The 22,204-nt window shown below is 40.0% G+C and overlaps 1 long non-coding RNA gene across 1 annotated transcript; it reads left to right on the forward strand.

Moving 5' to 3' along the window:
- The first annotated feature begins 13,269 nt into the window (after positions 1-13,269).
- Positions 13,270-17,640, forward strand: LOC146649945 (uncharacterized). The gene is made up of 3 exons (XR_014908069.1): positions 13,270-14,149; positions 17,368-17,453; positions 17,543-17,640. It is a non-coding gene; the product is annotated as an uncharacterized LOC146649945 (long non-coding RNA).
- The last annotated feature ends 4,564 nt before the right edge of the window (positions 17,641-22,204 follow it).

Raw genomic sequence — 22,204 nt, forward strand, 5'->3', positions numbered from 1 at the left:
TATCCAATAGTATTTCAAGGCAGATGTTCTTAGGACATAGAATTTAAATTTTATTATTTGTGTACCTAATTCTGAACACCTGATTCTAAGGTATCCAAGTACATGTAGTGGAGTGTAACGGCACTTGTAATATACTTGCCATATGTTTGTGTGTGTGAGTATTATAACACTGGTCTGTATTTCAGAATGTGTACCTGTTGAAGTCTATAACTCAGCTTTTATCATGTGCTGGGACTTCATAAATCTCAATATGTACATGAAAGAGGGGCCTCTGCTGAAGCCATGCCAAAAGCGATTCAGAATCTCATGCGAAGGAATCAGCATCCAGATGCAGTTAGCATGGGGTTTCTGTTTTGTATTTAATCTGTGGTCTGATCTGGGACTGAGGTAAGCGTGAGCTGATTGCTACCAACAGCTGGTATGTGCTCATTTCCATTGTCTGGATCATCTTTCTCCTCTGGACAGGCAGAAAAGCATGGCTCACAAGGTGGAAGTAGCTCACTGAGAGAGGATGGAAAAACAGAAGGTAAAGCAGGAAGAAAAGTAAAGTAAACGTAAGACGGGAGGGAGAAAACGTGAATGTGTGAAGACAAAGAAGAAAAGGAGACAGAAAGCAGGGCCTCTTGTACCTGATCAAAAAAACTTGACAGTGTGTCAACACACATCTGGAGCAAATACACTCTCTCCTTCCTCGTATACGACTAACTCCTCCCCTTTCCCACATTACCTTAAACCTTAAACCAACGCAATTTTGTTAAAACAAGAAAACACTCGATATTAGTGTCATCATTAAAATAAATACTGATCATGAAGAAGACTGACCATGACAGAAATAGAGCTAAACTATGTTAATTACATAAGAGTTTCACTTCTCAACTGACTCCTTACAGTCTGTAAGTACTTGGCACATTTTCCACTTCTTTCATTCTCTTGTTTGGTCTTGGCAGTCTCATCTTGTTTTTATGGACTGGCTCTTTAATCCTTTTTAACCACAACTGATACAAACAACACAAGGTACTGGAATATACACTGGGCAGTTGCACAAACACAAACATGTCCTAACATTTACAGCTGTGATTGAAGTTGAGGCCTGAAACCTTAGAGAGTTTGAATGAACACATTTCGCAAGGGCAAGCAGAGTGCATATGGTGTTGATCAGTGACCATGTGCGATTCAAGGCATGTTCTGGGCAATATTCTTGGCTGATATTAGTTCTGTACTGTAATAATAAACCACTTCATGTCTTTGAACACAATGCATAGAGTGTTCTGAGGAGCATAACCCTTATTGAAATTACATACCACATGCATAGGGCATTTCTCCCGTCTGATACACACAGAAACTAGTGTTGCCTTCAGTGACCTTAAAATAATCACAAATAAATACAAGACACAGACTGAGAAAAATGTTTGTGACATATAAAAGAGGAGAAGAAGCAAATGAATCAAATGAGTCATCAAAGTGTATAACAACCCACATGCTGGATACATAACAACTGTTTGTAGATTTAGTCGCACACATGGTTTAAGGATTCACAAAAAAGGAAACAGATATCATTGCGCATGAACACCAACGACACACAAAACAATCCATCCTGAAAACCTCCCCAATGACATAACAGTGTCTGCGATCATTAAGTGACTGTGGCAGGTTGTTTTTGCCCGGGCTGCCCTCTCTGCATCTGTTCCCCATAGTGCCTCATTAGTGGAATTCCTCTGAGAGCTGATGGGCAGGTCAGGAAGAGGGTCCTAGACCTCTGCTGTCTGTGAATCTGACAGAGCTGATAACGCTCAAGAAAGCAGGAAGAAATGCTCTGATCTGGACCCCTGACCTCTGTGCCAGTCTTCTGATGGGAAGGTTAGGCTGAGGAGTCGCATGGATATAGCGTCCCAGCATGCAACAGTAAAGCAACATATCCTAGCTGAATCTGCAATGGGCATTGAAATAGTAAGAAGATCTTTATCACCTTATGCATTTTCTTACTTTTACTATATTTCTAATCGTTTATCCATTACGACAATTTTATTATAGATATACTTTCTATTTTGTACACCGTAGTCCATTACTACTTACTCCACAAACTGAATTTGCATATTTCAGCCTTTGTATATTTTCAGTAATCTGATGAAGCACTGAGAAAAACATGTTACTCATGTCAGTGTTTATGTCAGGTAGAAGTTCCTTGAATATAACGTAACACAGAAAGCGAAAAAAAAAATGTGTTTGCTCAAATAACAACTTGAGGCTAACTGCAAAAGCAAGTTGATCCCTATAGATCCAAGCATAGGCCATCCCATCCATCTATCCATCCATCCACCTTCTCCTGCTTATCAAATTCAGAGTTGCAGGTGGGCTGGAGCCTATCTCAGCTCTCATATGACGAGAGGCCAAGAACAGCCAGGACAGGTCACCAATTTGTCACAGGGCTAACACCTACACCTAATTTAGTATCACCAATTAACCTAACCCCATGCATATCTTTGAACTGTGGAAATAAGCTTGAGTTCCGAGGGAGAACATGCAAGATGTCCACAGAAAACACCCCACAATGGATTCAAATGCAGGAAATGTGAGGCAATAGTGCTAACCACCGCCCAACTGTGCTACATCACAAACAAAAGTCACTTTGGGTGCTAATGATTAATATACCCCTTCATAAAAACTGTACAGGCATTTAGAAACTGACTTTGATTGACAGGTCAGATGTAGAAAATAGCTATCCTGTAGTCTTTACCTGTGCTAATTCGATCACCGAACTGGCCCTTTTAACAGTTCTTGTGCTCTTGTTTGCTAATCAAGCTAGCATTAGCTGATAATTGAGTAGTCCATTTTCTGGTCTTTTGCAGCCCAAAACCCAAAACAGTAGCTGTCACAATACTAGTGAAGATGTACAGAAACTACTATTAACATCACATGGGCTAGATCCATCTTTTATACTCTGACTATGATTTGTATTCATTTTATGGTTTCTATCATACAAGCTATCATACAAGCTAATTGTTAGTTAATTTCCCTGTCCTCTGAGGATGTTTTTTCTGTACACAGACAAAAAGAGCATTTAGCCAGAGACTTCCAGAAATCTCTCTCAGTCATTTTTGTTGCATAACCAGAAAATTGGGCGACAAGGAATGTTGTTTGCAGGGTTTCATAAGAGAAAATATGCCTGGATCTTAAAGCTTTGCATCTCTCCAAAAAAAAAAAAAAAGTATCCTGATTTAACTGAAAAGTCCACTCTGCCCAGAGTCAAGAATTTTTATTGGATGGGTTTTAAATCCTCTGAGCACCACAAACAACAATTCCATCTTTCCCCATTGTGTTGAGGTTGTGACAATAACTTTAGTGACATCTAAAAATATCAAACTATATAGGAAAGACTATGTGCTTAATGTGAGTGAACTGACAGTTAAAACGATCATTGTCCTCTTTCATAACACTGCATTATATATTCCCCTATTTCTCTCCCCCCCCCCCCCCCCTCACAGTTTATTTGACCAAATAAACTAACCAAATAACTGAGAGACACTTCTCTCTCACCGACTCTTTCCCCCATCACCATTCCTTGATAGGATTCATGTAATCAGTGTGAGTCACAGATAAATATCAGTAAATAATGAGTGACGTCTCCCAGCTGCTTTTGATTTTTCCTGTCTTAGTGGGTCAGTCAGCTTCTTACACCGGATCACAAAACCTGAACATGATACCTTGCAAATCCCCGTGGACCACTGGGGTTTGACCGCTCATGTCCATGAATTATACACTTGCATGACTGCACACCTAAGTACTCAAAAAACACGCACACACACACTCACAATCAATGCCAGTAAAACAAATGGTATGCATGTGTACTGAGCCATATGACAGAACAATCACAAAGCACCATTTTGAATACATCTTTTATAATCTTTTGTTTTCCAATCTTATAGGATAGAAGGTAATCTTTTCTTTATTAGAGGGGATTTTCACCTTAAGTCAACACTTCTGTTGAAGTAAAAGGCATTCTTTAGCTCCCCTGTCCAAGGGTGAGAGGAAGTTCACGGCACGTCGATGTAAATGAACAACTTTCACAAGCAATCAAAGTCATCTTTTGTACAACACAAAGTGAGAAGCCATCAGCTTCTGTGAGGCTTTGAGTTAAAGTATCTTGGCACCATATTCAGTTTAACCTATTGGGAACGCATAATAGCCAAATAATGAGATCGTTCCAAATAAATCTGAGTGTGAATCAAACCTGTTGTAAGAACATAATGATTTAAACAAAGCTAGGCTTATACAAAGAAAATACACATGGGTATTAAAAGAGCCAGAACAGCATTTGGAAACAATATAACCGGAATAATAAGAAGATTATGCATTAGATCCTTATGCAATATTATAAATAAACTAATAGCAATAAATTTGCCTAATTTATTAAAAATAACTATTATGTTTTTCCTTTTTTTCTGTCACATATTTTGTATTACAATGGTGGATGTTCATATTAAACAGAGAGATTAAAATAATGTGGCCAAAGTATGTACAAGTAATGCTGACACTTTTAAAGAAAATTTTTTAAAAGTGTCTGTATCAATTATATGGTTCATTCTTAAAAAGAATAAATGCACTGGCATTTCAATAAAAAAGAAAAACAACTCCACAAGATTTAACCAAGTTGAGAAAACTCTCAAGGAGCTGGAAGTTTCTTTGTCAAAGTCTATAATCAAGAGATGCCTTCATGAATGGTAAGAGGTTTTATAACCAAGGTGCAAACCACTGGTTACACTCAAGAACGGGAAGGTCACATTAGACTTTTCACAGATCTAAAAGTATGTTTGGACAGATGAATCCAAGATAAACTTGTACCACGTTGATCGGAGGAGAAAGGTATGGGGAAGAAAAGAAACAGGTCATGACCTGGAGCATGCCACCGTATTTGACAAATCATGTCAAACACAGTGCTGGCAATGTTATGCCATGGGCCAGTGAACTGGCTCACCACTGTTTATTGATCATCTGACTGCTGACAGAATTAGCAGGATGAAGTCTGAAGTGTACATGGCTATTCTCTGCCCATATTCAGGCAAATGAGTTTCTCAAGGAATGAAATGGGAGATTCTTTAATGCCCAATCAGTCATCTGATCTCTCACTGAAGTAAAAACTCAAGGCAGAGATACCCACAAACAAGCCATAACTCAAAGTGGCTATAGGCGAAGGCCTGACAGAGTATCTCAAAGGAGGAAATGAAGAATTTGATGATCTCCATGGTTCCTAGACTTCACGCCATCATTGTCTGCTAAAGATTTTTATCCAACTATTAAAGTTACCAAATTGTAAATGCTCTGAATGGTCTGGTTTAGATAATTTATTCTATACTTTATGACATCATAGCAAGAGGATACCCTTAATATCCCTAGATTATCTCAGACACACTGTGAGCACAGCAGTTCCAAAAACCTGATGTTCAAACATTCTGGCCTAAAATGAAATAAGCTGAAACGTCTTTCTTCATACAGGTAGAGAACTGATAGTGAGGATTAATTTTCAAACCACAGCATCAGGCTGACAATTTATTTGTGAAGGGTATTTGTTTTAAAACTTGCTCAATAGATTAGCATCTGGTGAAGTAGTTACTCACAAAAACAATGGCCTGAGTGACAAGTTAACACCAGGTTTAAGCAAAGTATGGCATCAGCAAATAAATTCATCAAAACTTTTACATTTTATTAGGGACTGTAAAGTATGCTTGAGGTAATCATAAACTTCATTGTGAATGGAGTGTTTCAGGTTTTTAATGATGAACTCATTCCTATTTTTCAGCCAATTCTCTTCCAAGTATTGATAAAAATGTAAAGCAACCAGCTTAGTAATAGCTTAATGGCCCTAAAAGTCAAATGAGTGCCAAGTCTTCACAGACGATAATACACTGCTTTTACTGTAACTGAGCCACAGTCTGGATTGCTTAATATAAAACTGGTTAATCTTCTCACCTTGTTCTTTTTCTGTCATACATGTGGCTGCCATATTTTTCCTGCCCCATTCACGCTCTGCTTCTCAATTGTATCACTCGCATGGAGTGCAGTTAACTATTGGCAGGTACTCGAAAATCTGGTTGAATTTAATGAAATGTGACTGCCCATTTTAAACAGGCCTAAAATATGAAACTGCGCTCCCCCCGCCTAATCCCAACAGGCTACGAATATCCATATAAATATGTCACATTTGTCTAAATCCACAGATTTGACAACCCACAGCACAAGCGATCGTTTAGGGCTGACAGACACCACAGTGCACCGAATAAACAAAGAATATAAAACAGCAGTTCTATTTTACAATTTCATCTCCCTTCCGTGCTCGTTATATAAGAATCTCCCTGCTTCGAGCTTGAAGGCTATCAGTAGGACTTCTCTACACTGGCTTAAAGGGGAATTGCATCCAGATGTGGCCTGAGCCTAGCCCGCGATCATTCAGGCCTGGAGACACAGAAGAACTGAATGTAGTAAGGGGTACAGGGAGGAAGCAATGTGATTTTTGGCACACTCCAAGACGCACTGAATAAACATGACCCCATTTTGACCCTCACTAGCTAGTCCCCCCTTGGGAAGCTCCTGCGGGTCCATTAGATCTGTTCAGATACCTCACAGCTAACCTGTCCCATTTCAAAGTCAATCAGCATCCCACAAGAGATCTGTTATATTGCTATATGGCTACAACACAGACACTACACCACAACAAGGGTTCTTGTTGGTGGAGAGTGAACCCATATACCTACAGGAAAGTCTCTGGCTGTACTGAAGGAAAATAATTCAAACACTAAATTGGGTTTTGATTCTCTTTTCTAACAATATCCAGCACATATACACAATGGAGATGGGGGGTGTCTCCCAGAGGATAACACAGCACGGCACTAAAAGGTTATTTTTCATCTATGCCTCATAGAGCCGTGTCTAAAATCTGCCTCTGCTCCTCTGTAATGGATTCCTGTGGCTGCACTTGGCCGTCATGCCCAAGTTGCGAATTGCATCATGAAAGCACTTGAAGAAATCAGACTTGTGTGTTTCGCTGACGTCCTCTTGTTCTGTCAAGTGTAGAAAAAACACAGATACATGGCGTCACTGTTGGACAGCTTAACCACAAAGCATTCAATGGAGGCATTCACCGATATCACCCATGGTTAGTTAAACATGGGGGACTTTTAATGACGAATGGTCCATTGTTCAGCCCTTCACCTCCGATTCACCTCTTTGGGAGAACGGAGAGCAGTCAAACAAGGATGCACCCGTTTTCTATTCAACCAACGAGTGAGCAGCAAAAAGCTTTCACCATCTTGGACTTGACTAAAATGTGGACTTGAAACCTGAAGCGCCCAGCTCTCACAATAGTAGCAGGAAAAATTAAAAATTAAAAAGTGCGAGTAAAGCATCGTTCCATTGTTATTTTCACTCTGTAATGTGGTCGAACGCAACACCGGCCCCCGTGCAGCTCGTCCTCACGTTCTCAGGCTGTAACCTACTTTTGTTTCCAAGCTTGCTGTGACTCTGCAGGCATCTTTTAACACTCACAGCAATAGAATCAGCACTGCAGGCATTTATTTTCACATGCTGAAGAGTAATTATGGAATCTTGCAACTCATTGACGTTCCTCCTATGCCACAGTCACAGTAATTATCTATTCATGCATCACATTCCTTGGAAGAGCGTTATTGATTCCAGCTGTGATGGAAGCTCTCCGCCGCTTGGAGCAATGGAGAAGACGACAACATGGTTTTGTGTTTGATTAACATTTAAAAACTCAAAAAATAGAACAGCTTGACAAAGATACAAAACAGTCTATTATCACCAAAAAAAAAAAATCAATTCTTACAATTTAAGTGTTAAAAAAGAAAAAAGACAGAGGCACAAAATTTGTTTTTATTTCTAAAAAAACCTTATAGCATTAAATTTGGAACTTTGGAGCTGTGTGTTGAAAGATTAAGGAAGCAGAGAGGGGCTCGATGGTGGAGAAACAGAAACAATATTGATCTGTGTGACAATTATGACCTCTTTGCTATTGAATTATTGATAGAAGTCTATGAATACTTGTTTGCTTTATCCTTTGTGTTGGTTTAAAGCACTTTATTCTCTATATGGTCTTTGTCCCACCTAATTGACATCCTCCAACTAAGTGCCTGCGGCAGGAAAAATAAAAAGGTATCTAACTGCTTTAGGGGTGGCTGGCTTTAGCCTTTTGTCTTCATGGTGTCATGTATTTCGATTAATAAATGCCTATTCTGCCGTTTTGCATTTTAACCCATCTCAATTACTTATTAACAAACAGGAAAAACATGTATATTCTATATAGTGTAAAGGCCACAAAGAATGTAAACTCAATTATTAGCTAAAGCACAGAATAGTAATTTTATATTGTTCTTTGTACATCTACTTGTACAAATAAATTACTGTGCAAAAGTCTCGAGTCACTCCTCATTTCTTTATATTTTGCTAGGAAATTGTAAATTAGTACAGCAATTTAATGAAATATATTCAAACATACATGGAAATACAGTATAGTTATTTTTACAATTTTAATGAGCTTGAAAGTCAGTATTTGGTATGATCATCTTTTTCTCCCCCCCAACACCTAACCTCTTCTCATTTAGTTCTCAGGAATAGATCTCCTGTCTTCTTGATGTATATTCAAAACTTTTCTTTACATGTTGGTTGCTTTTATTCTATTTTCTGCTTAAATAATGTTAAGGTCCACACTCTGAGAATCATTACCATGCTGAAAAACAAAGCCATCGTCAATCAGATGTTTTCCAGATGGTACTGAATACTGGACCAAGTCTTCTACATTCATAATTTCATCAGTTTTGATAAGATCCCCAACATCTCTTACTGAAACGCAGCACCAAACCATGATAGAGACTCCTCCATGTTTTATAGGGGCTTGTAGACACTGATGATTATTATCTGAAACAAACATTTCCCATTTGGATTCATGACTCCATAAGACCTGTCCAGTTTTTGTGTAATATGGCGTACGGCAGCCTTTACTCCCTGTTTGCCTTCCCAAAGAATAGCATCTTTGATAGACACCCTTCCACTGACAACATTTCTGATGAGGCCTTAGTTTAGTAGTAACAGTAGACGTATCAGCTGAAGGGCCAGATACATCTCAGGTCATGTGTCAGTCCTTTGCTGGATTTTCCTGTCTCTTAAGGACAACTTTCAGTTACAATAGATCATTGTTCAGGTTTACTACTTCTTTTGTCATCCAATTGGCCTGTGATTCATAGGTCAGTGTTAAGTGGTTTAACAGACAGAAAACAAAAACATTCCTCTGAAAATGGTCAGGTACAAAGACTGGACTGCAGCCAATGACCAAAGAAAAACTTTGGCCTTCATAAAGCCCAGAGAACTATTGCAATATTGCAAAAGTTACAATAATGTAGCAAAGAGGGTAGACAAAACAGTCCATTTCCTGACAGCTGAACACATGATGTGATTCTGTTGTGAGGCCTAAAACAATAAATCTGACAGAGTCTGTGTTCTGCTGATGTTTGTGTTGGTTTTGTGTGCACAGAATATTTTATTGGCTGCTTTTATTAACGGATAACGGATCATGTTTATGTAATAAAATATGTTGGAATAGAAGCTTTAAATATAGCAACACAGAGAGTGTGTTAAAGGTTAACTTTTCATCTTCTGTAATTATTCATCTGGCATAAATGAATCGCAACGTCAAAAATAATTTGCTCTTGGAATTGGATTAAAAGCATCCTGACAGGAGGAAACCATCTGAAGGTTTGGCTTTTAGAAATTGTTACACTGTTGTGCAGAATTAAGCGTTTACTTATCCCATGGCTCATCACTGACTGCTATTGGTTAATCATCCAAGAGGCATGAAGTCGACCATTTGGATGTCTCTGCTTCGACACAGATTTCACTAAATGGAGAAGTTATTCTGGGGCTGCAACAAGATCATTTGGACTCTTCTCAAGGCTTTAAATGAAAACCACAAGAATTCGGAGCACTCAACCCAAACCCTCAGCTAATCAAGCTGGAGACTTGAAGTACACCGAGTGGTTTTCTCACAGGTACCGGAGCAATAAGTTCGACTCATTCAAAAGCAGACCTTTACAGCAAAAATCAGTGCATCTGCCAGAAAGTACTCCAGTGACTGGCTTTCTGATTTTTCCCATACCACTTTGTGCCGAAAATGAAGTCTTTATGCTTATTGTGGATGTGTTGCAAGTTTATACTGCCCACTGTGTGACTGCTAACTATGCTGCAAAAGTGAGTAAAAAAAGAAATGGTTGGCTTTTCAAAAACAGCTCTGCCCACATCCACAAAAATGTTACGGGGATATGTAATGTTTATTTGAGAAAATAGTAGTCACATAGCCTAAAAATAACTGTCAACCAATAACTAGAATCTCATTATCATCAATGGTATGTTAGCTTAAGATGGTCAAATAAAATAAAATAAAAGCTTCTTGAAGAGGTGTTGGCATATCAGATTTAAGAAGCCTGTTTTAGGGGGAGAAGGTTTCAGAATGACAGTTTAAACAATTCAATATGTTTATAAAGGCTGTTTAATAGTGTTTGAGTACTGTGTAAAAATTTCTTTTTATTTTGCTTTCAATGAGACTGACTTTTTTGGTAATATTTTTAAAGTAGTCTTGAGTTCTCCAGGCTTTCTGAAGGTCTTTCAAACTTCTTTCAATCACTTTTAGTCCAATCTTTGCACCTGACCAATTTCAAAGGAGGCTTATTCTTTGGTAAGCCACAAAACACAGATCTGTGAGGCAGTCAAGTGTAAAAACCCTACCTAACTCAAGGAATCAACTAATATTGATAACTTGCCAAAGAAACTTTAAAGAAAAAAATAAATAAAACTGTATCTTTAGATACTTTGTTACTTGGAGACTGTCACAAAAAATACATCAAAATTGTAAAAGTTTTGGTTCAAATCAACATCAATGTGTATGGAGGAGGTCAGGAGAGAGCTGCAACAGAGAGTATCTACAGCCATCTGTCATTGTTTGGGGCTGCATTTTAGCCAGTGGTGTCGGGGATCTTGTCAACATTGATGATATTATGGATGCAGAAAAGTACCAACAGATTTGGATCCACCACTTAACAGTATCTGGAAAAGATCTGACGAGCAACCGCTTCATTTTTAGCATGACAACAATTTCAAACTCACTGCCAGTGCAGTAAAAACATACCCGAAGCTTAGATCTCAACATTATTGCAGCAAAGAACAGAATAAAAATGACCCAATAGCCAAAGAAGAGCTCTGAATGTCCTTCCTGAAGACTGCTTAAATGAATTAGAAGAATGGTTGCCTAAGAGAGTTCATTCTTTGTTGAAAAATAAAGATAGTCATACCAAATATTAGCTTTTAAGCTTTTAAGTATTGTACAAACTCTATTTTCTCCTGCACTGTGTTTTTATGTAAGTTTACGCCTATTTTCCCTGCAAAATGAGGAGTGAATTGAGAGTTTTGCACAGTAGTTTACTTGGTTTTATAAAATAGAAATACATTTTCATTAAACTTAAGAATGAACTAGGAACAACTAAAGCTCTGTTACAAATTAAGGATAAACTGAACCAATGATGAATGCATGTTAACCCAGCCTGCGTACTGAAACCTCATAACCTACTTTTGTATAACAGTAGGTTATGAAAGTGTTACCCAATCTATATTCTCTTGTCATAACTTTTTCAGAGATCATTATCCTCCAGAGTCATTTTTTATGCTAAATTATTGAAGACTGGAAAGCTTCAGACATTCTACAACTGAATGAGCATTTTTGCATAACAGACATTGTCTCAAAAGGAAAGTGAGCTCCACAAACACTTTACTGCAAAATCTGCTAACAATATGAAAAAGGAAACGCCTTAGAGGAAAATTGAATACTCTCCAGATACATTAACTGGAAATAACAATCCTCATATGCTCTTATCTATTACAGGATTACATTACAAGCAAATTAAGATAACCACATGGAATCAGTAGATTGCTATGTAGCTAAATAAAATACCATTTTTTCGAGTCACAATCTTTTCTTCCCATATTTAAATCCTGGACTAGGGGTTGATAAGACACACTTTGAGGTATCCACATGTTTATAAAAGACTGACAGGTCCACAAATAAACCCAGCATCAAAGATTACAACTGAAAAAATAAACAGCATCTGCACAAGGGATTGACTTATGAACCCGGGCTGCCTTCTCAGTTGATTCCTGCGTCTCTGTTTCCGCTATTTGAGCAGATTTTCATGGCACCTCGCCTGAGCACAGCCTGCAGGAGATACTTAGTTGGACTTTAAAATGTGTATTTATCTTTTGCCGGTTATATGCGTTTGCAGATGCAGAATGATGACGTCCATTATTGTGCTTTACTAACTCACAATGATCACTTCCCCATGTTCCAAAACCACTAATTGGGCCACCGCAGAGACTTTTGCCAGCTCCCCCGAAACGAGCAATGAGCTGAACCCCTGAGAATAAATCTGCCATAGAAGGGCTATAGCAAACAATGCGTAGCTTCTGTCAGAGGTCATCGAAATTATCTGTCTACAAATTACTTTGTGGGCTCATGGTAATGTGAGGCCTCGAGCACAGGGGGTGGAGAGCAGCAAATTCATGTATCATGGATAATGTAGAGTTGGTCTGAGCCCAAGAAAGCGTCATCACAGTTCAGATGATCTCTCTGCGATCCTAACCGCTGACACAGAGGAAAGGCGCATCACTGCAAAACATCGGATACACAGCCGCAGCTCCCATATCAGATTCCTTAAATTGTTGGTGCTATTGAAATGCAGCCAGATGGAAATGATACAGCTGGTCCTTTGTCATGTTGTGATCGAGAAGGATTTACACAGAATTTCTGATTTATTTTCAGGGTGTGAACATCCAGCGAGCACTGACGTTTATACTTAATAGTTCTCCTACTGACAGCTTTTTATCCTCGTGGGTCTATCAAACCGACACAGTAAAAATTTACTTGACCAAATCTTAATCTGAAGCTGTAGGCTGAATAGTATAAATATAGAAATCTGCGCTATAAGGCGCGTTCGTTGACTTGTCAGCACCTGTGTCACTGGCAAGTCAGCAGGTGCTTGCCCCGAGTGTTCCCCACAAAACTAGACCAGCACTATTCTCCCACCAAATGCCCTGACCTGCAGCAAAAGTTCAGCTGTCTTCCGCCCTCAAGGCAGTTAAGGTCAGACAAGAAAGCCACAACTGGCAAAGTAATCACTATAAAGAGAAGACGGAGCTGGGCCTAGAAGGAGGCAGGCACAAGAGAAGAGGACCGGGTGGCTCCTTAGACAAACGGGGTCATTAGCACTTTCAGAAGGAGTCCCATCAGGGGGTCGGGACTTTGGGAGATTGATCTCAGTGAGAGTGTCTGAAGCCATGAAATGTGGGGGCAAAGGCAAACCATGGGGAAGGCCACAAACGGTACAACGATCACAGGGCTGCAAGCGGAGCTTCGCTTTAAAAAGGGGTCAGGTGGCTTTTTCATCTCTGCTGAAGGCGTTTGGAAAAAGTGACGTGATGCACAAAGGACAGGCGCTGAGTTGATTGACAGACACCAGAAGACTGGGGGGTTAGCGCTACTTTGCATCCACCCATACAACCTAAACAAAAGGACAACAAAGCAGAAATAACAAGAGAAAATAGGGCAGCCGCAGTAGTCAGAGTTCTCCCCGTGATAGGAGGATGAGAAATTGGACACATTAAGTGATGGATGCTAAACTGTCAGTTCTAATAGGCAGCAAGGCAGGAGCACCGTACTGCTGCTTCAGGAGTCCGGGAGATAACAGTCCAATGATCAACACAAGGGAGCCAATTAAAAACCAGACTTTGGCAGCCAACTGCATTACACAGACCCTCATGTGACTTTGGAAACACATCAGAATCCACAGAGAGGGCTTTTTATTTTGTTTTTATTTTCTGCAAAAACCTACCCAGCATTTTTCAGTCTTCACACTACAGGCTGTTATCGATCCACGGTCTCCTGTTAAATCACTGGACCTCCGCTACACATATTTCTAACAGACTGGCTGCAGGAGAGTCCCATTTCACCCCCTTGGTATGGTCGAAAAGAGATGAGTGCTGACATCATTCCCTTCTCTGATAAGATGGAGAGCCAAATGACAAGGTCACTGAGGTGGAGGAGGTGAGGCTGCAGTCTATTCTGAAGATAACACGTTTCAGTGAAGGTTTCTTTACACCGTTGCCTGCAGAGATCAAACACGAGCTGCCTTTTTTCACTCCGCGACTGAATTTGTCTCAGTTCTCAGTGTTAGGCTGTTTTTCTATCACTAATTGGAGAAATGATTCACAGATGCAGGATGCAGGAGATAGCTTGAGCTGACGAAGGTCACTGATATGAAGTTCTTAGGTTTTTTTACATGCTTTGAAACTGTTTTTAAAGCACTTTGTCTTATCTTAATTAAAAAACAAAAACAAAAACTGAGACATCTGCCAGGTGTCTGTATGTGAGCGGCAAACATGTTGGCAAAAGAGATCAGTTCTAAATGCAGTGAAGTTATTTTAGTGTGGGAACTTCGACGCTGAAAGATCAGCTACGCTGGAAGCAACTAATTATATGTTGTGCAATCAATCAGCAGCCAATCAAAGGAGCAGCACACGAATAGCTTGCGATTGCGACTCCATTAAAAAAAGCAAATATCGCTCATAAACGTGTAACAATTAAACACTTGCATCTTCAATAACCTACGAGAGGACACCACACATGTAAAACACTTCAGATATAATGCAAAACATATGGATGGGCCCTCAAAGAGAAAAGTGCTCATTGAACCCTCGCAAGCTGGTTGTCTGTAAAAATGATTGCACTAAATTGCGATGTCTCCGCATACTAAAATACATTAGCAGACTTGGTGACAGAGATAGTGAGTGCAGAGTGTCAAAGATGTTCGAGGATGTCCATCCGCCTCTGCGTCGTAACTGCTGGGGAAGGCGAGGCAGTCTGGAAATAGCACTTCCCAACAAGCCTTTGGTGTCGCCTCATTTTACACTCATATGACCCGCGGTTCCACCTGACTGACATTCACAGAGTCTTTATATACTCTATCTGAAAACAAATAAAAATATATTGAGGAAGTTGCGGGTTTGCGGTCTTTAAAATAAGGTGTCAGACTCAGTCATCCTTGTCTTCTAGCAGAGGCGATTCCCCGCATTACTGCGGTTTGTCAGCCGGGAAAAAGCAGCCAGTTCATCTATCACCATTAATCCCCAACGAGCTTCCGCTGTCATCCCGTAACATCTGTCAGGCACCAATGCCAAAGAATGATAACATGTCACATCTGCAACACAACATTAACAATAACTCGAACTCATCTGCTTGAAGAGCATATATGAAAACACATGTCTGTCAGCCTCGTGTTCACGAGTTGGGATCAGCTGAGCCAAAATTCTGGTTCAGTGAGTGTTTCCTGTAGCCAAACTAAAAATACATGCAGGTTTCTTAAAAATTAAGAATTGAGAGGAGCGACGCGCGTGGAGGAGGGGGGCAAGATTCAAATGGTCAACAGGCCGCTGTCAGTCAACACATTTGTCAGGAAATATTTTCTGCCCTTACATCTTCATCTGGTGTTTTGAGTTACGAGCGTCTGGTACAGTGGAAATACAAACAGCTCGCATGCTCACGCTGGAATCCGAGCAAAGATTCAACAGGTCATTGCACCATAAAAATGCCTTTCAGTCATCAGTCATAAAGATCAAAGATTTGCAGAGCATGATGTTTGGTAAACAATGCATGCAAATATGTCTAGCAGACCCTTTCCGTTGCTGTTGGGTTAGTCTGAACTGAGTTAAAACCTTCCACTTCAGCTAAATAAAAACTCGTGACGGAGACTCCTTGTTAAGCACCTTCTACATCTGTTCAAAGTATTCAGACAAGCTTTTAATCACATAGTGTATATTGATCTTAGTCTGGTTAGGATTTTAGAATTGTGGTCTGTGGGTGGCGGGAATCTTCTCACCATGCTCTATTTTAGGCTTAGTCAGAGACAGTGTGCAGACAGAATCATTTTTCCAGTTGGGGGAATGTTAGGCTGCCCGTGTGAATTCCTTTCCCCTAGTTTGGGGGATTGACCCCCCGCCCCTTTGCCCCACAAATCTTCAGGTCTGCAACTCCTTTACTGCTGCAGTCCAAGATGGCCGTCACGGCTGGTTAGAAGAAACTAAAGGGCAAAAGGGAAGCCCTCGTTCTCTCAGTCACGTTCATGTGTGATTCCTTAAGCAGCGATTTGCCACCAGTGGGATGCCTGTTTGCCACATCACCCACTTTTCTTCTCATAGATGTTTTCTTCTTCTTCTTCTTTTTTCAGGCAATAACTAGAGTTCTTCTTTTTTAAGGTTTTTAAAACTGTACATGATATATACTCCAAAAACAACTCTGCTGGCTTTCTTCTATTGACTTTGCACCAAATCCGCATAGGCTGGATTGCAATACTGTAAGTGATACCAAAGAAAAACAGCAAAGACAAACACACACAGTCAAATAAATTAAATTGGTTTAACTTTTTTTCAAAAATAATCTCCGCTTTGCTTTGTTATCTCCTGCCTCCCCCATGCCATTGTTGACATATACATTTATCAAGTCTAGATCGTCTGCTTTTGCCTTTAACTCTCTCATTCCCTCTCAGTGTAACTCCTCCGATCCCGCCCACTCACGCCTACTCATTCTATTACTATGTCGCCTCTCTCTGTCCCTCACCGCCTGGTACAGTCAAGAGGATGAAATCACTCTATCGGTGAGTGGCGCCTCCACTGTCACTGGCATCAGACAGCTCCAGAGAAGGCCGTAATTAAACAACTCAAGCTCTGGTAATTACCCTACAGTGGCCCTAATTACCCCATTCTCAGGGTGATTACAGCCTACAGGAGGAGGGGACCAACTACAAAAAGCCCTCCCTGTCTGCATGATGGGGGGTAGGGACGATGGCAGCGGGGAAACCGTGGGGCTTTAATGCAATGTCACTGTGGAAATGGAGGAAAGTGCATTTAGACAAAGGTGCTATATTGGTGTTGACGAAAAAAGCTGTGGTTCACCCTGGAGAACAGGTAGCACTAAAAGAAGCCACAGAATCCTTGAGGGAGAACAGCAGGCTAAAGGTGTTTGTCAGAATAAAGGCTTTGTGCCCCAAAGATTACAACAGCAACAAAGACCACAACAAGATGGAAAGCTGTTCCCATTGATGTACCACCTTGAAACTTTGCCAAAAGGTTACAGTCTATCGCGTCCATCAGTGTTCGGGAGTGTATCTTACACAGATCAGCGCATCTCTTCTCTGTCTCAGCAATTTTAGTATAAAAATGGCTATGCTGTTCTAAGCAAATCGCTCTCTTCCCTCTCGCCTCCATCAGTGAGGAGGTGCTGACTGGGGGAGGGATCGATGCTCTGCTCCAACAGACAATGGTGTGTCGATTCAGCACCTGGGCAAAGGGACAAGGTAAAAGGGGAAAAAGAAAGTGACATTTCAACAAACTCTGAAGAACTTGTGAAATAATTTGTGAAGGTGAGTCATCTTGTTGCTTATAGGACCCACGGGACCATCGCGTACTTGCCCTGTCCTTCGATGGAAGAATGCAGTAAAGTGAGCCCCATTGGGATACGTGCTGCAGCACTGAGACAAAGGTATCCAACGCTTATTAGGTGGATGATTAACTATGGATATGACATTAAAGAGGATTTCTGGTGCTTACTGTAACCAATTTCAAAAACCTATATACACTGACAAACATGCTGTATGATTAAAACGCTAAAACTATATAGAACTTGACTAATAATTCTGACCATCAACTAAATGTACTAGTACTAAACTAACTCTTTGTTTTCTTTGTATTGTATTTGCACAGTAAAGTTAATTATTTCACACTATTCCATTGATCTTTAGGTGGCAGTAAGACATTAAGATTTCCACAAAAAGTACCAATGAAGGTTTCAAACTGCAACCATGTCCAAAGAGCCTTTAAAATGGATGAGGACCACGTCTGTGACCAGTCAGTTGTCATCATCAAAGCAACTCTGGAGCATCAAGACGCTGATAAAATGGCAAGAACATGAAATCAGTCTGCTGTCTGTTAGCAGTTGAATGGGGTCAAGCTGGTGATTACAGGCAATCTGTTTGTGATAATACAGCAATTAACTGTGGTGAATTGTAAAAATTGCGAAATCAGTTGCTGTCAACATAGAAAGAAATTCACATTAACTATTTGCATTCAGAGTCCAGCCAGAAACTCAGATTTAAAACAGAAATTCAGAATCGACGAGTATTGATGTTGTTGCTGCAGGACAGCAAAAATAACTGCTAAATGACACAGCCACTCAGCAGCCTTGCGTTTACAGACTAGAACCAAGATACAACCATTTGCTAACAAGCTGAGTTAAGTTCTCTATTGCAAAGAGACACAGTGGAAATGAGTAGTGCTCATTGCCACAGATCAGCTCAGATTGACTGCAAAGTACTGGCAACCTGAATGCATTTATAAACTAGATGGGATTATTGGCAAACTTTTACCAGTCTGTTCGAGACCGATTGCACGCTGTCAAAATGGAACCACAAGACAAGTTAACTCCCACAAGTAGACCTGAGCAATTGTTCGGAAATTCAAAGTGGTCTGTAACTACAAACCCCGAATGCTGAAAACGAAGTTTTATAGGTTAGCATTTCCTTTATCCATTTCTCTTCCTTTTTGGCCATAGTTTGAAACCATGCGTATATGTATGTATGTGTGTATGTTGGAATGAATGTCTGTTGGTATGTCTGATTATGTGTCTGTATGTTTATATATGCATTTATTGTGAAGAAGCAACAGCTGATGACTGAGGCAAAAAGCGTGGAGAGTTTTTCAGAGCTGTACTGAAAATACAATTAAAATAGTTTGAGGGACGGGTGGTAAAACATACAGTGATTCAGTAATTTATTTATGGAGAAGTGGAGGCATTATGGTGGACCATTTAAAACCTATGGTACCAACCCAATGAGATCGTCATTGTAAACTTTTTGTTTCCTAAATGCACAGACTTGAACAGCTATAAAAGCCAAAAAGTCACATATATGTATTAGCACTGGGATTTAGCATTACTTGACATCACTTGTGAAAAGACTTCATAGTATTAAAGGGGAAAAAACATGTATGTATTGTAATAACCTGCAGACAAATATCAAAAATTGTCGTTAAACGGCATTGAACAGGATGCAAGAACATGGCCGGCACCTTGCAGCCATTTGTAACCACAATTGGGATTAGTTTCGCCAATGCAACAGAACAACGTCATTAGCATGCATTTGGCATTATTTATACGTGTGCTGGAGGATCAGAGTGGGACATCTGCTATGTGTTGAGTGAGTGAGAAGGGCCATTTGAGTGAGCGTGCTGAGGACCCCGATTGATGTCGCACACAGCAAAAAGTCCCTGCGGTCCCATTAGCAGCTACAGTCGGCATTACTGTCACAGCCGTCAGCCGTGATGGAGGGCAGTTCCGCCGCTACAGCCATCGGTAACCTGTCCTGTCTAAGAAACGACACATGGGGACAAATGAATCGGATGCTGCGCTTCCCAAATGAACGCGGGTTGAAACCAGACACACACTGTGCTTTAATGCAGCCCTGAGCTCTTGTGAAAAATCTACCATTTCCAGCAGTGCGCATTTGGCATTCATCAAAATCGATATCACCTTTCAGGCTCATTGTTCCCACTGTGGCCTGTTCTCAGTCATAACAATTCACTTGGGCTTAATAAAAGACGAATTCTGTTGGATTACTTGAAAATATTTGCACAACAACACAATGCGATTTGAAACGTATGTGCATCAGGCTCAGCTGGTTGTTTTCCTACAACGATCCAGATGCAAGATTTCATTACTTCCTTTTCTCTCCTGGGTGAGTAATGATATTGGGCTTATCCACAGGTGCAACCAGGATACTATATGAATCACCACACAAGTGGTGATTCACATTTATGCTTCCTGAAAAATAGTATACTGTCCTAACTACCAAAAAAAAAAAAAACTTGTGCAAAGGAAAGATAGGTCAGTGCCGAACATTCCCAACTGGCAATTCCCATTGCCTCTGGCATGACTGAATAACCCACAAAACCCTAAGGACCATGCCATATGTCATACTAGTGCTCTTAAATTTGAATCAAATGTCTCTGGCTGTTTTAATAGCTCTGTGATTGAGTACAGAAGACACCTCTGTAAAACAAAAGGCTTTTTGTACCCAAATAGTGAGCCTCTTGCCCACAAAGAACTAGCTTCATTCACAACAGCTCCTCTCTGATGTGCTCGTAGAAAAAATGATTTACACTTTCACTATAATTACTCTGATCCCGCCTGCCCCTTAAGGCTACATCTCACAATGGAGCTGTTTGCAGTTAGCTGAGAGGGGATTTTACTTGACATAATTGCGATGAATATGTAACTCAACCAAGACAAACAAGCACAGATATTAAGAATTCCACACTAATTGAATTAATGCATGACAAGATGTATCACATGCTCAGACATGTTATCTAACAGAAGCTCCTGTTATAGAGAATCAACAGACAAGACTATGGAAGTGTCAGTGCTCGTGCGAACATCTGTGTCCTGTCTGCATCTGAACATCTGTGGTTTTTGTACAACAAGCATATAAATAAATATACTTTAGAATCACTAACAGGGGACACGAATAACATTAATTATCTCATTAGAATAGCACCCATTAAGGGGAAGATATATTAGACAGAAAGAAAACAGCCAGTTCTTGAAGTTGCTACACTGGGAGCAGGAAAACTGGACGACCATAAGGATCTGAGAAATTCTCATTGTCTAATTGTGATGGTTTAACAACTAAGTTATATCATTTACAAATGCAAAGTCTTGACATGGCTACTACATACCAAAAGTGGTAGAAAGAAAAATAACCTAAGACAGCATCATGAGTTTGATGATGCTCACTGGGAGTGAAGGGGGACCGGCAGACAAGCTGGTGAAAGCTTTACGCTGGCTATGACACAAAAGTATCTCTGATTGGATGCATAGCTACAGGTAAGGGTACACATGGTGTCTTCTCTCCACTGTTGAAATTGCCTAGGATAGATATGTGAATGTTATAATTGTACAATAGCCACATGAATCACATTTTCTTTTCCTTGTATCATGACACTCTTGCAGGTGTCATTTTGACATATAAAACCTACCTTAGAATTGTTGCAGACCAAAATCACCCTTTTCATGACAAGAGCACTTTCTGAAGGCCTATTAAAGCAGGATAATAGACCTCACTATGTTGAAAAATGTTTAAAGAACTGGTTTGAGGAAGGTACAAAGAGTTCAACATCCTAGATCTCACTTGCGTAAACTATCTGAAGGATGAGCTGAGAAACCACCGGATCAACTAACAGATTTTAACGCACATGTCTTGGTGCCTGCTACCACCAAACCTCTTCAGAAGTCTACACTTCCTACTCATGTTAAGCAGGTGGTTCTCATATCGGTGTGCTTTCAGCATGCAAAGCTTTTTGTGTTGTAAATATACTGTATATACATGTATGGATGCACAGGCATGTGTACATCTAAAGTAAATACTCACTATCTGACACAGATGAAACATAATTTAATCAGAGGGATTGTCCTGACTTCAGGCAACTTCAAAGTGGATGAAGGAATTTCAGTTAAAAAGGGGCTGATGATAATCTGAACTCCACAGGATTTACTAGAGAAGTACAAAAGGCCACTGAAGTCATGCCATTCACACTCCTTGCATTTTTTTTTAGTTAAAACTGCATGCCTTGTCCTGCATGCTTGCTCGAGCTTTCCAGTATTAATTATATTTGAAATATTGGAGTATATGTCCAACAAGGGCACAAAGACTTTCTCATTAGAATTAAAATAACTTCACCCCTATAGTATAGCGCAACTAAACACAATTTACAGTGTCATTAATGTTCATCTTTCACCGACTCAGTTGTAGATGTTAAATAAGATGTTTCTAATAATTTGCCCCCTTCATGTAAGTAAATGTGAAACACCTAAGATTGCGAACACTTCTCAGGATAATGAATTAGATTACAGTGCTATCTTTAGCCATGACTTTTGGTATATAATCAGACTCCTCAGGTAATCACTGATCTTGTGGTTCCACTTAAGAGTTTCCAGCACAGTAACATGTGGAAATGAAACTATAAGATGATATTACGTAAATCCTCATTCATCGTT

This window comes from Rhamphochromis longiceps, linkage group LG17, assembly GCF_057381845.1.
Source record: "Rhamphochromis longiceps isolate RC_006_pf linkage group LG17, R_longiceps_female_GT1.1, whole genome shotgun sequence".
Taxonomy (NCBI): domain Eukaryota; kingdom Metazoa; phylum Chordata; class Actinopteri; order Cichliformes; family Cichlidae; genus Rhamphochromis; species Rhamphochromis longiceps.